Below are 15,598 nucleotides of genomic sequence, written 5' to 3'. Positions count from 1 at the left end.
ATAAAGCATATTTCAAAAATCTGTTTTGAAATAAATTTGACAACTTCTGAGAAGTACCTTGGAAGACAAATTAATGGAACTAACTCTGGAGGAAATATAAAATTTGAATAGCACCTATTAAAGAAAGTATATTCCTAGCTTGAAAGCCTGCCTATATGAAAACAGCAGGCTCATATACATTTTAACTGATAAATTCTATGAAACATTTAAAGCGAAAAAAAGAAGGAACGCTTCTCCCCTCATTTTAGGAACTCAACATTGTGCTAATCCTAAAACTGGATAAAGATAATAGAAGAAAAAAGTATGAACATAGACAGAAATTTGTTTAACAAAACAAACTATTAGAAGTCAGATGTGGCAGTAAGCAGAAAGTGGTTTTATTATTGGGATGGCAGTGGTGGATCAGCATTGGAAGATCAACCCCCAAAAGTAATCATTTTAACAGAAGAAAGGAAAAAGCTATATGATCTTATCACTAGCTGTAGAAAAAATATTGGACTAAATTCCACACCTGTCCATGGTAAGAGTTATCAGGGGACTAGAAGTAGAACAGAAACTTCTCAACAGATTAAAGACGTGTACTCCATACTTCCAGGAAGAATGCCTTATATGAATAGAAAAGGTACAATGCTTTCTCCTTAAGAAGGGGAACAAGGGCAGATATGCCTACTCTTCATCTGTCCATTAAACTTTGAAACCTAGGTCCAAACCAAAATAGTCTGCCAATAAAATAATACAATTAAGATAGGATTTGCAAGGTAGAAGCAAAATCTTTATATGTAGATGAAATGATCATCTACAGAGAAAATACTAAGAAATCTCTAGGAGCCCCTAGAACTTGTATTTCAATTTAGCAGGATTAGAAAACACAAGGTATATATAAAACTTCAGGTTTGTGCATACTTGCTATAAATGAAGAATTGGATATTGAAATTTAAAAGTTATGTAGAAGTACAAAGGACCTAGAAAAATAAAAAGAAAAAAAAACAACAACAAAAACAACAACAAAAAAAACAGTGTTGGAAGACATTTAGTACCTAATTTTAAGACTTCTTCTAAAGTTACAGTAATCAAGGCAGTGTTGGTGTAAGGAAAGACATATAGATCATTGGAATAAAACAGAGAATCTAGAAATAGAACCGCACATACATGGTCCATTGAATTTTGAAAGATTATTTAACATTAGCATTTTATAGAATATAAACTCAATTCAAGAGCTGAGGAAGAGATAGCGTTTTCAGCAAATGGCACTAGAACACCTGATATCTGTATATAAAAAATTAACCTCAACCCTTTATTTCCATACATAAAAATAACTTGAAGGGATCTATGAACCTAAATAAGAAAGCCTAAAAGTATAAAACTTTAAGAAGAAATTATAAGGGAAAATGTTTTTGAATTCAGAATAGGCAAGAACTACCTAGGATACAAAAAACATGATGTATAAAAGAAAAAAAATTGATAAATGAGATTCCACCAAAATATAGAACTTTAAATGACATCATTAAAATGAAAAGTAGTCCTTAAACAGATCATATTTACAATGCATATAACCTATGAGCAGAATATATAAAGAACGCTTACAGCTCCTTCATAGACAACCCAATTAAAAAGTAGACATAAGAAGATGATAAATAGCCAGTACAGCACAAGGAAAGGTGTGCAACTCTAGAATAAGAAAAATACTAATCAGTACAATAACAAGATTAAATTATACACTCGTTAGGGAGATGAAGTTAAAAATTTTAAAAGCCTTGTCATGACTTTTTCTTTTTGTTGGATTCTCTCCCTTTGCATTTAATTTGTCACACCAAATGGATTCATTCTGCTGGGCTTCCTGGGGTTGTGATCCTCATTGTCTGTTCTTAGGATATTGTGTAAAATTTTTGGAGTGCTGGTTTGGTATTCATGAAGTTCCTGAGGTGCTCTTTATCATGAAAGTATCTCATTTCTCCATCAATTTTGAAAGATAGTTTTGCAGGGTCCATCAATCTGGGTTGGAGGCTGTTTTCCTTTAGGGCTTGAAATACATCACTCCAAGCTCTTCTTGCCTTGAAGGTTTGCATTGAGAAGTCTGCTGTGATTCTGATGGGCTTTCCTTTGTAGGTGATTTGTTTCTTTTCTCTCACTGCTTGTAGAATTTTGTTCTTCTGTTGGATTTCTGGAATCCTAACTATTATATGCCTATGTGTAGATTTGTTTTGATCAAGGCTAGCTGGAGACCTATATGCCTCACTTATCTGTATGTCAAGTTCTTTTCCCCTCCTTGGGAAATTGTCTGTCATCACTTCTGTGAACAGTTTTTTAATGTCATCTGCACTCTCTCCTCTTTCTTCATTGACTCCAATCAGTCTTCTGTTATTCTTCTTTGCATTGTCTAGCAGCTGCTGGATTGATTTCTCATGTTCCCTTACAGTTTTCAAGTAATTTTTCTTTTCCTGGTCACACATTGCAATCTTATCTTCTATATGTGAAATTCTATCCTCATATTGGTTCATTCTGCTGCACAGACTTTCAATGGAGTTTTTAATCTCCTGGAAATCTGTTTGCATCTGTTTTATGGGTTCCATTTGTTTCCTATGTTGTGATTCCATCATGTCCCTCAGATCCTCTATTTTTTTATCTGTGTCCTCTCTAGATTTATTAGTCTTGTCTTGCACTATGAGCACAATCTTTGCTGTTATCTGAGTAATTATTTCTGATTTCATTTTTCCCAGATCCTCTTTTGTTGCCAGTTCAGAGTCCAGGTGGTTGAGTATCATATTGTTCCATCTTGTTTCCCTTTGGGGTTGCTGTAGGTGACCTGGACATCTGTTTTTGAGGCTTGTTTATGTGTCTTCTCATTTCCACGGTGTGTTTGGGGGGGTGCTTCTGGCACCTGCACTGCTCACCTTCTCTGCCCTAGGAGCGTGAAATTCTGGCGGGGGAGCCTCCTTCCGTGAGGTGGGACTGGCTCACCTTCTCTCTCAAGCATTTAGGACAAATGGGTCAGCAAGAAGATCCGTACCAGCAAAGAGGGGGAGCTCTTCTGCCACAGGCAGTGGATCCCCACAAGGCAGAAAGTAAAAATAGCCAGGGGCTGAATGCTCTTTCAACTTCAGGATGTAACATCATGGTAAGTTAAGGAGTATCTATGTATTGCTTGAGCTGTTCATTGACATATGTAAGTCCATGTAGTGTGTCTGGAAGATATTTGTTTGTCTATATTTTTGTCTGTGAGGTGTTTGTGTTTATATTACTTATTTGTTAAATATATGCATACTGTTTACCTATTGAATTGTGTTACCTACCGTTCTTACAGTATAGGCAATTTTAGAATTTAGATATTATATTCTTCTATATATTTGAACATTTTATGATTACAACTATTCTGCATAGATTGGTTATTCAGTAGTGGAACATTGTTTTGTAATAGAGGTTTTGTAATTATTGACTAAAGTGAAATAATTAGATAATACAATCTAATGTAGGGAAGAAATCCATTCATCTTTTTTTCATTAACTTCTAAATCTTTCTGAATGGTTTTTTAGACTCTCCTGAAAGACTGTTACTGAGAGAAACCATGTCGTTTTCCAAACAAATGTATTCCATCTTTTGCTTTGTTCTAAATTTTACCTTTCTTTGACCTTGATTTTACATGTAATATTCTTCTGAAAAATATTAATGTTTTCTCTCAGTAGTAGTCTTGCAGGAGGGTCTGAAAAACCATTCAGAAACTGGCAACAAATAGAATATAAGGAGATAGATAAGAATAGATTATAGTGGAAGTACTCACAGTGACTTGCATTGGACCTTGACAATACTCCCATGTCCTAGTCAGTGGCCCTTTTGACCAGGGCATTGCAGATGGCCTTAGCAGAGTGAGCTCAGGTTTGGATGGTGGTGCATGCCTGTAACTCCAGCACTGGGGATCCCTGAGGCAGGTGGATCACAAGTTTGAGCCCAGTTTTATATATATCCTTTTAATAAGACCCGATTTCAAAATAGAAAATTTAAAAAATGGCTAAAGATGTAGTTTAGTATGAAATTCCTGGATTTATTTCCCAGCACCACCAAAAATAAAAATTAAACAATTATGATGAGGTCCTCCATACAACTCCACTAAATATGCAGTCTAGTGGATAGTGCCATACAACCAAGGACTGTAATCATCTGTCCCAACTAACCAGGGTACAGGCAAGCATCCCTTTCCAACTACAGAGTACAGTATAGCCAACTTCCCTTTAAAACAATGAACTTCAGCTAGCAGTCACACTGATGGTGAAGCCCAGACAGTGGCTTCATTCAACTCCAGACCTCAACAAGTGGCCCTACCTGATCATGAAACACAGCCAGAAAACTTGCTCAGTTAAGGAGCCCAGCCACAACCTTATCGAAATACAAAAACCACCTGCCAGCAATGACTGACTTTGGACCTCTACACCTCACATAGTGAAAGAACCCAGATAACAGCTCTTCACCACTGGTGCTACAGCAGGCCTTTTCTTATGGATCATCTCTCAACAAGTGTCTCTAAATGAGACTTCAGCTCCTGTGTATACATGACCAGATTTTTTTTTCTTTTTTATAATAAATTAATTAATTTCTAATTCCTGACTCTCAAAAAGAATAATTTGATTTGTTGCTTCCACATCTGATCCAATAATCCAGAATGTATTGGAATAGAGAGAGTTATGTGGTCCCATTGGCAAAAAATATACATAATTAAAGTAATTTTCTGACTAATAGCCATAAGATAAGCATATATGCACCTCTGATGCTGAAAGATTCTTCCTTCTACATCCAATTATAATTTCATCCATGTAATTTTTTATCATATATCTTGGCACATACCTTAGTCCATTTAATTACATTGGAATATATGTGATTTTACCAAGCATATTTTTTCTTTTCAAATAAATTTTCTAAAATACTATTTATAATAGAAGATGTAAATTGTTTATATTTTAGGAAAAATTTTAATTTGAAGAAAGATTGTATGACATTGTTATAGCTAAAGGAAAAATATTTACAAGGGTTCAGTAGCAATTCCTGACAATGTATTGTTGCTTTTTTTTTTCAGAAAGAATAATGCATGTTTACATAAAGATAAACTGTAGGCAATACATAGTTTTTCCATACTCAACTCATTCATATCCATTATCCATTGGGTCTATCAATTCATTCTGCAAGTGCTACTCCATAGCTTTTGTGTAGGAGGCTCCTCCCTACAACTCCAACATCAATCTGATTTTCTTCATCTTTGCTCAGGTCCTACCCAACAGTTGTTACCTTAATCAATTTCTTACTTTCACTTTCTTGGCCTTATAATAACTAGAAGCTTGGAGGTTAAATGGCAAAAAAAAAATGAGTTTTGGAGAATACATGATTTTGTAGATATCTGATAGGATGTAAACAATTTCTTATATTGGAAAACAAATATTTGGATAAATCCAGAAAAAGAGAGAGGTGGGGGGGGGCTCTGGCCTATGCATTCTAGCCTGTCCAGTTATATCTAAGGTGAAAATACAGATTTGTGAGTAAGGCCACACAACCCCCTCAGGGGCCCACTGATCCACTAATTGAATAAATATGTATCAGGTAGACAAACTGTCTCCATATGGTACAAAGCAAGCTATCTAAGCAGAGCACTTCTCAAATTTTCAAAGTATACAACTATGAACAAATAAGTGTTTGAGATCTAAAGTCTCTCTAGATTGTCATACAAAAATAAATACTAATATATGGGAGAATGGAAATGATGCATAACTTTTTTATACAAAATCATTTCCCTATATTTTCCATAAGTAGAAATAAGACCAAGGGATTTAAAAAGGAAACATTAAAGTATTCAATCTTTCAAAAAAGGTTCTGTCTGTAACTTTTCTGATCACCAAAAATGGAAATTGAAATAACTTAAAGTCTTGTTAAGGGAATTTATATACAATTAAAATTGTATAGAATCATTCAAGTTCTCAGTTAATGCACTACATTTAGTTAGTGCACTACCTGTACCTGCAATTACATAATGCTATATAACTTCACACATTAAATTGCAATATACTAATAGATCATTGATATCTTATTTATATTTCATTGATTTAATGGACTTTTTAGACCATGATGAAAAATTATACCTACATTTGTTTATCCATGTATCATACCAATTATTCTTGTGATAAGAATACTTATGCCATTTAATGGATGTTGAAATTTATCACTGGAAATATTAAGTAACATCTAATAAAGAGTAAGCTAAGGACTCAAAACACCAAATTAATTAGATACTTTCTTTAAATTGAAGTACTAGATTGTAAGTTAAATTCAATTTAGGAGCAGGAGTAACTAACATATGTACATACATATCTGTACATACATATATGTATGTATTTATGACATATCATGTCTCGATACAGCTTAAAAACATTGAATTGTTCCACATTTCAAAAACTTTATAAATTACAATGAATATTGATTTTATAAGACTTTTTTATTTCATGAAAAAATTAAATTAAAATTCATTTTAAAAGGATAAGAGAATTACAACAATTTATACACTGTGTATCATTATTTTCAAAGTAAGTACCCAGGGTAAAAAACATAGACTAAAAAGATTCTTAAAAAGAAGAAACAAATGGTTAATAACACACAATTTTCCTTTCAATGAGCTAATTTTTTTCATTAAGTTAATTGGTATATTTTAGGTATACAATACAGTTACATTAATAATTGGGATCTTATACCTTTACATGATGTTTCTTGGTTCTTATTTTTCCCCATTTCCTGTCCTCCCATCACCCCTTCCACCTTTTCCGATTTACAAAGACTTTGTTTCCATTTTTCTTTTCTCATATTTTTTTCTTTTCCTTCTTTCCTTTCCCCTACACTTCCCACTTCCCCTACTCCTTTAGACCTTTTCTTCCTACTGCACAATATCAATTATATGTTTTAATCCTAATTTACACTTTTGGTTTTACACACCAGAAAAACTGGTATTTACACATATGTGTCCTATTTATTTCACTTAAGAGTATGGCCTCAATGTGCATCCACTTAGCTATAAATGTCTCTAGTTTCTCATTCTTTATGGCTGAGTACAACTCCATTTTATAAAAAATCCCCACATCTTCTATATCCAGTATCCAGTTGAGGGGCAATTAGTCTGTTTCCAAATTTTAGCTATTACAAACTGCCGCTATAAACATGGGTGTGCATATAGGACTGTGGTATGATTCTTTGAATTCTTTTGGGAAGATACCCAGCAGAGGAATAGCTGGGTCAATTGGGACATCCAATCCCAGTTGTTTGAGGTATCTCCAAATCGATTTGCACAGTGGTTGCACCAGTCTGCACTCCTACTAACAATGATGATGGGTTCCTTTCTCCCCATAACCCTGCCAGAATTTGATATTGGCTGATTTCTTGGTAGTAACCATTCTTTCTGGGATGAGGTAGAATCTTAGTATTATTTTCATTTGCATCTCTCAGATGACAACTGATGTTGAACATTTTTTCATATGTTTATTTGCTGCTTTTACATCTTTGTCTGAGAAATGTCTGCTCATTTCAGATGCCTATTTTTGAATTGGGTGTTTATATTTGGTGATTCTGATTTTTTTGAGTTCTTTATATATTCTAGATAGTAGACCTTTGTCTGAGAAACAGCTGGTACAAATTTTTTCCCACATTATCTCTTAGTTCTATTGGTGGTTTCTCTTGCAGTGCAGAAGCTTTTTAATAAGTTGAGATACCAGTTGTTGATTCTTTGTGCTATTTTCCATGCTATGAGGATTTGTTCATTATGCCTTTTCCTATGCCTGTGTCTTTGAGATTTCTGCCTAACATATCTTCCAGCAAGTTTATTGTTTTTGTTTTAATATTTAGATCTTTAATCCGCTTCAATTTTAGTTTAGTGCATGGTGAAAGATAGGGGTCTAGTTTTAATCTTTGGCAAGTAGAAATCCAGTTTTTCTAATACCATTTACTAAAGAGGCCATCTTTCCTCCAGTGAGGATGGTTGACTCCCTTGTCAAAGATGAGGTAGCTGAATATGTCTGGAGTTGTTTCTCCAACTTCTAGTGTATTCCACTGATCCTCAGGTCTGTTTCTTTGCCAGTACCATGCTGTTTTTATCACAGTGGCTTTGTAGTATAGTTTCATGTTGGGGATTGTGATACCCCCTGCCATGTCTCTGTTGCCTAGAATTGCTTTTGCTGTTCTAGGTCTCTTCTGGTTCCAAATGAATTTTTGGACTGTTTTCTCTAGTTCTGTGAAATATACTGTTGGGATTTCAATCAGGATTGCATTGAATATATATACCCATTTTGGAAGTATGGCCATTTTAACTGTGTTGGTTCTTCCTACTCAGAAACAGTGGATGTCTATCCATTTTCTTTCATTTACTTTTTTTTGCTTAAATTCTTTTATTTCTTTTTTCAGAGTGCTGTAGTTGTCAATGTAGAGGTTTGTTACTTTCTTTGTTTGATTCCTAGATATTTAATTTTTTTGGATGTTATTATATCCCTAATTTCTCTCTCAGTGATTCTGTTATTTGTGGATAAGAAGGGTATTGATTTTTTGTTTGTTTGTTTGTTTTGGCACAGGGGATTGAACTCAGTTCCTTGTACTTGAGGGGCAGGTGGCAACACTTAAGGCTATTGATTTTTGAGTGTTGACTTTGTATCCATCCATTCTACTGAATCTGTCAATTAAGTGTAGAAATCTTTTGGTGGTGTTTTTGGGTCTATTATGTAGAGAATCATATCATTAGCAAATAATGACAATTTAACTTCTTCTTTTTCTATCTTTATTCCTTTTATTTTCTTTCTCTTGTCTAATTGCTGTGGCTAATGTTTCCAGAACTATTTTCAACAGGAGTTGTGATAGTGGACATTTTTGTCTTGTTCCTGATTTTAGCACAAAAATTTTCAGTTTTTGACCATTTAATATGATGTTGGCTGCTGGTTCTTCATAGATAGCCTGTATCAGGTTGAGATAAAGACCATCTAGTCCAATTTTTTGTAGAGTTATCGTGAATGGGTGTGGATTTTGTTGAACGCTTTTTCTGCATCTATTGAGATGATCATATGATTTTGTCCTTATCTCTGTTAGTATAGTGTATTACATTAAATGATTTATGTATGTTGAACCATTGTTGCATCCCTGGGTAAATCCAGCTTGGCCAGGGTATATAATCTTGTTGTTGACTCTGTATTCTGTTTGCCAATATCTTATTGAAGATTTTGCATCTAGGTTCATTAGAGAGATTGGCCTATAGTTCTCTTTTTTGGTTGGGTCTTTCTCTGCTTTTGGAATCAAAGTAACCCTTGCTTTCAGGAATGATTATGGAAATAATGCCTCCCTTTCAAATTCATTGAAGATTTTAAAGAGTAGTGACAATTGTTTTTCTCTAAATGTCTTGTAGAATTCAGTAGTGAAACCATCAGGACCTGAGCTTTACTTTGTTGGTAAATTTTTAATAACATTTTCAATTTCACTGATTGTAATTGGGGTATTTAGAATATTTATATCTTTTGCATTCAAATTTGAAAATTCATACATATGTAGAAATCTGTCCATTTCTTCTCTGTTTTCCATTTTTTTAGAGTACAGGTTCTTTTTTTGTTTTGTTTTCTTTTCTTTTCTTTTATCGGTATATTGTAGGTATACAACACAATTACATTTCTCATTGGGAATTGTACCTTTACATAATGCATCTTGGTTCTTATTTTTTTCCGCATTCCTAGCCCTCCCTTCATATTCTCCATCTTTCCCTATTTACAAAGACTTTATTTCCAATTTATCCATTTCTCTTCATTTTTCTTTTCCCTTCTTTCCTTTCCCCTGCCCCTCCCACTACCCCTACCCCTTTGGACCTTTTCTTCCTATTTTACATTATCAAATATTCATTCTAATCATTGGTACATTTTAGGTATACAATATGATGACATTCACCATTGAAAATTTGCACCTTTAGATAGACTCTCTTGGATCTTATTTTTCACCCTTGCCCAGCCCTCCCTTCAACCCCTCCATTCCTCCCTATTTACAAAGATTTTGCTCCTAGTTTTCCATTTTCCCATATTAATCCCATTCCCTTCCATCCTTTCCCCTAGCCCTCCCAGTTCCTTCCCCTTTGCCCCTTTTCTTCCTATTTCACATGACCTATTATACATTTAATCCTTATTTACACTTGCAGTTTCTCACACCAGAGAAACTATTCAGTATTTATACATGTGTGTCCTATTTATTTCACTTGAGAGTATTGCTTCAATGTACATCCACTTAGCTATAAATGTCTCTAATTTCTCATTTTTTATGGCTGAGTAGTACTCCATTTTATAAAAAAAACACATTTTCTTTATCCAGTCTCCAGTTGATGGGCATTTGGGCTGTTTCCAAGTTTTAACTATCACAAACTGTGCAGCTATGAACATGGGTGCACATATATCACTGTGGTAGGATTCTTTTAATTCTTTGGGGAAGATCCCCAGCAGTGGAATAGCAGGGACAAATGGGACTTTCAGTCCTAGTTCTTTGAGGTATCTCCATACTGATTTCCACAGTGGTTGCACCAGTCTACGCTCCCACCAGCAGTGGATCAGCGTTCTTCTTTCCCCACAGCCCCCCCAGCATTTGTTATTGGGTGATTTCATGATAGCAGCCATTCTTTCTGGAGTGAAGTGGAATCTCAGCATTGTTTTCATTTGCATCTCTCGAATGACCAGTGATGTTGAACATTTTTTCATGTATTTATTTGGTATTTCTATTTCTTTGTCTGAGAAATGTCTGTTCATTTCAGATGCCCATTTTTGGATTGGGTCTTTAAATTTGGGAGGTCTGATCTTTTTAAGTTCTTTATAGATTTGAGATAGTAGACCTTTGTCTGAGGAAGAGCAGGTGAAGATTTTTTCCCACATTGTGGGTTGTCTCTTCACACTGCTGGTGGTTTCTCTTGCTATGCAGAAGCCTTTTAATAAGAAGAGATCCCACTTGTTGATTGTTTGTGCTAGTTCACAGGCAACTGAGGTTTTGTTCATAAAATCTTTTCCTACACCAATGTCTTCAAGAGTTCTACCTAACTTCTGTTCTAACTCGTTCAGAATTTCTTTTTTAATATTTAGATCTTTAATCTATTTTGATTTTAGTTTAGTGCATGGTGAGAGATATAGGTCTAGTTTTAACCTTTGGCAAGTTGAAGCCCAACTTTTCCAGCACCATTTATTAAAGAGGCTATCTTTCCTCCAGTGAGGTTGTTTGGCTCCTTTATCAAAGATGAGATGGCTGAGTGTGTCTGGAGTTGTTTCGGCATCTTCTAATCTGTTCTACTGGTCCTCAGGTCTGTTTCTTTGCCAGTACCATGCTGCTTCTATCACAGTAGCTTTGTAGTAGAGTTGCAGGTTGGGGATTGTGATACCCCCTGCCATGTCTCTGTTACCTAGAATTGCTTTTGCTATTCTGGTCTCTTCTTGTTCCAAATGAATTTTTGGATTGTTTTCTCAAGGTCCATGAAGTATGCTGCTGGGATCTCAATTGGAATTGCATTAAATCTATATAGCAGTTTTGGAAGTATGGCCATTTTCACTATATTAATCCTTCCTACCCAGGAGCAGGGGATGTCTGTCCATTTTCTGATATCATCTTCAATCTCTCTTTTCAGAGTGCCATAGTTTTCAGAGAAGAGTTCTTTGATTTTTTTCATTAGGTTGATTCCTAGGTATTTCAGTTTTTGGAAGCTATTTTGAATGGAATTATTTGCCCTATTTCTGTCTCAGTGAGTCTGTCATTGGTGTAGAGGAAAGCTATTGATTTTTGTGTGTTGACCTTGTAACCAGCTATTTGATTGAATTTGGTTATTAAGTCTAGGAGACTTTTGATGGAGTTCTTGGGGTCTTCTATATATAGTATCATGTCATCTGAAATAATGACAATTTGACTTCTTCATTACCTATTTTTATTCCTTTTATTTCTTTCTCTTGTCTAATTGCCATGGCTAATGTTTCCAGAACTATATTAAACAAGAGTGGTGATAGTGGACATCCTAGTCTTGTTCCTGATTTTAGTGTGAAGGATTTCAGTCTTTGACCATTTAGTATGATACTGGCTGTTGGTTTTTCATAGATGGCTTCTTTCAGTTTGAGGTAGAGACCATCTATTCCAATTTTTTGTAGAGTTTTTATCCAAAATGCATGTTGGATTTTTTCAAATGCTTTTTCTGCATCTATGGAGATAATCATATGCTTTTTGTCCTTGGCTCTATTGATATAGTGTATTACATGGATTGATTTTCATATATTGAACCATCCCTGCATCCCTGGGATGAATCCCACTTGATCATGGTGTATGATCTTCTTCATGATCTTCTGCATTTTGTTTGCCATTATCTTATTAAGGATTTTTGCATCTATGTTCATTAGTGAGATTGGCCTATAGTTCTTCTTTTCGGTTGGGTCTTTCTCTCCTTTGGGGATCAAGGTGATGCTTGCTTCCAGGAATGAATTTGGGAGTATGGCTTCCCTTTCAATTTCATTGAAGAGTTTCAACATTAGTGGCAGCAGGTCCTCTCTAAATGTCTTGTAGAATTCAGCAGTGAAGCCATCAGGGCCCAGGCTTTTCTTAGTTGATAAGTTTTTAATTACATTTTCTATTTCATTGGTTGATATTGGGTTGTTCAGAATTTTTAGGTCTTCTTCATTCAACTTTGGTAATTCATATGTATCTAGGAATCTGTCCATTTCTTCTGTGTTGTCCATCTTATTGGTGTATAGGTTCTGGAAGTAGGTATTGATGATCCTCTGGATTTCTGCTGGGTCTGTTGTAATTTCACCCTTTTCATTCCTAATTGCAAGGATTTAGGCCTTTTCTTCCCTTTTTCTGATACGGTTGGCTAAGGGTTTGTCAATTTTGTTGATTCTTTCGAAGAACCAAGTCTTGGCCTCATTGATTTTTTGTATCATTCACTTAGTCTCCATTGCATTGATTTCTCCTCTGATCTTTATAATTTCCTCCCTTGTAGGAGTTTTGGGGTTGTCTTGCTCTTCTTTTTCTAGAAGCTTGAAGTTCAACATCAGGTTGTTTAGTTGGGCTCATTCAGTTTTGCTAATATGTGTATTCACTGCTATGAATTTCCCTCATAAGGCTGCTTTCATTGTGTACCACAGATTCCGATATGTTGTATTGTCATTGTTATTTAATTGAAGGAACTGTCTGATTTCCTCTTTAATTTCCTCTGTGACCCATTGGTTAATCAGAAGTGTGTTGTTCAATTTCCAAGTGTTTATGAAAGTTTTCAAGTTTCTTTTGCTATGGATCTCCAATTTCAGCACACTATGGTCTGATAATATACAGGGGATAACTTCAATTCCTTTGCACTTAATTAAACATATTCTATGTGTGAGTATGTGGTCTATTTTGGAGAATGACCCATGTGCAGCTGAGAAGAATGTGTATTGTGATTTTGTGGAGTGGGAGACTCTATAAACATCTGTTAAGTTCATTTGTTCAAGAAGTCCATTGAGTTCTAGTATTTCATTACTTGTTTTTTGTCTAGTTGATCTATCTATTTGTGACAGTGGGGTGTTGAGTCCCCCCACTACAATTGTATTAGTGCATATATGACTTTTCATGTCCCTTAGTATTTGTTTTATATAGTTGGGTGCACTAGTGTTTGGTGCATAGATATTTATGATTGTCATCTCTTCCTCTTGGATTCTTCCCTTTACAAGGATGTAGTGTCCTTCTTCATCTCTCTTAATCAGTGTTGGTTTGAAATCCACTTGATCTGCAAAGAGGATAGCTACTCCTGCTTTTTGGGGGGTTCCTGTCACATGGAGTATTGTTTACCACCCTTTAACTCTCAGGCTATGAGTTTCCTTTTGATTTAAGTGTGTTTCTTGTATGCAGCATATTGTTGGATTTTGCTTCTTGACCTTTTCTGCCAGTCTATTTCTTTTGATTCATGAATTGAGACCAATAACTTTGGTGGTTTTAACTGAAACGTATTGACTTGTCAGTTCCATGACTTTTTCTTTTTGTTGGGTTCTCCCCCTTTACATTTAATTTCTTGTCATGCCAGATGGGTTCATTCTGCTTTGCTTCCTGGGGTTATGATCCTTAATATCTGTTCCCAGGATATTGTGTAAAATTCTTTGGAGTGCTGGTTTGGTATTCACGAAGTTGCTAAGGTGCTCTTTGTCATGAAAGTATCTATTTCTCCATCCATTTTGAAAGATAGTTTTTCAGGGTACATCCATCTGGGTTGGAGGCTGTTTTCTTTTAGGGCTTGGAATATGTCACTCCAAGCTCTTCTTGCCTTGATGGTTTGTATTGAGAAGTCTGCTGTGATTCTGATGGACTTTCCTTTGTATGTGATTTGTTTCTTTTCTCTGACTGCTTGCCGAACTTTGTTCTTCTGTTGAGTTTCTGGAATCTTAACAATTATATGCCTATGTGTAGATTTTTTTTTGATCAAGACTACTTAGAGTCCTATATGCCTCACTTATCTGTATGTCAAGCTCTTTTCCCCTGCTTGGGAAGTTTTCTGTCATTATTTCTATGAAGAGATTTTTTATGTCCTCTGCACTCTCTCCTGTTTCTACATTGACTCCACTGAGTCTTATGTTATTCTTCTTTGCATCATCTAGCAGTTGCTTGATTGATTTCTCATGTTCCCTTATAATTTTGAAGCAATTTTTCTTTTCCTGGTCACTAATTGCAATCTTATCTTCTATATCTGAAATTCTGTCCTCACATTGGCTCATTCTGCTGTGTAGACTTTCAATGGAGTTTTTCATCTCCTGGAAATCTATTTGCATCTATTTTATGGATTCCATTTGTTTCCTATGTTGAGATACTATCATGTTCCTGAGCTCCTCTCTAGATTTATTAATCATGTCTTGCACTAGGGGCACAATTTCTCCTGTTATCTGAGAAATGATTTCTGATTTCATTTTTTCCAGATCCCCTTTTGTTGCCAGTTCATTGGGTCCAGGTGGTTGAGTATCAGAGTGTTCCATCTTATTTCCTTTTGGGCTTGCTGTATGTGATCTGGAAGTCTGGTTTTGAGACTTATTCATGTTTTTTCTCATTTTGACTGGGGTGGGGGGCTCTTAGCACCTGCACAGATTACCTCCTCTGAACTGGGAGAGGTGGGACAGGGCCCAGAAGCAGCAGTAGGGATGGTGACCCAAAAGCCCTTTCCTGTGGGCTGAGAGCAGCAGGTTGGATGGTGGCCGGGAAACCCCTTCCTCTGGACCAGGAGCAGTGGTATGTTAGCTCAGAATCCCCTACCTCTGGGCTAGGAGCAGTCGGACTCAGTACCTTGGTCTTGTGGTCTGGTGTGCTCTGCATCTTTGTAGTGTGGAACCAGGTGGCTTCCTGTCTACAGAGGGGTGATTCGGCATCTTCTGTGGGCCTGAGGACCTCGGTAGGGCATGCACAGACCTGCCTGTCTGCAGAGGGGTGATTAGGCATCTTCCATGCGACTGGGGACCTCCGTAGGGTGTGCACAGACCTGCCTGTCTGCACTGGGCTGATTCGGCCTGTTCTGTGAGACTGGAGACTTCGGTAGGGTGTGGGCAGACCTGCCTGTCTGCAGCTGGGTGATTCAGCATCTTCTGTG

The sequence above is a fragment of the Heterocephalus glaber genome, unplaced genomic scaffold (genome assembly GCF_053883595.1).
Source record: "Heterocephalus glaber isolate CG9 unplaced genomic scaffold, H.glaber_assembly_v1.0 deba00000122, whole genome shotgun sequence".
In the NCBI taxonomy this organism is placed as follows: Eukaryota; Metazoa; Chordata; class Mammalia; order Rodentia; family Bathyergidae; genus Heterocephalus; species Heterocephalus glaber.
The sequence above is the reverse complement of the archived record's forward strand: the minus strand, read 5'-3'. Positions refer to the sequence as shown.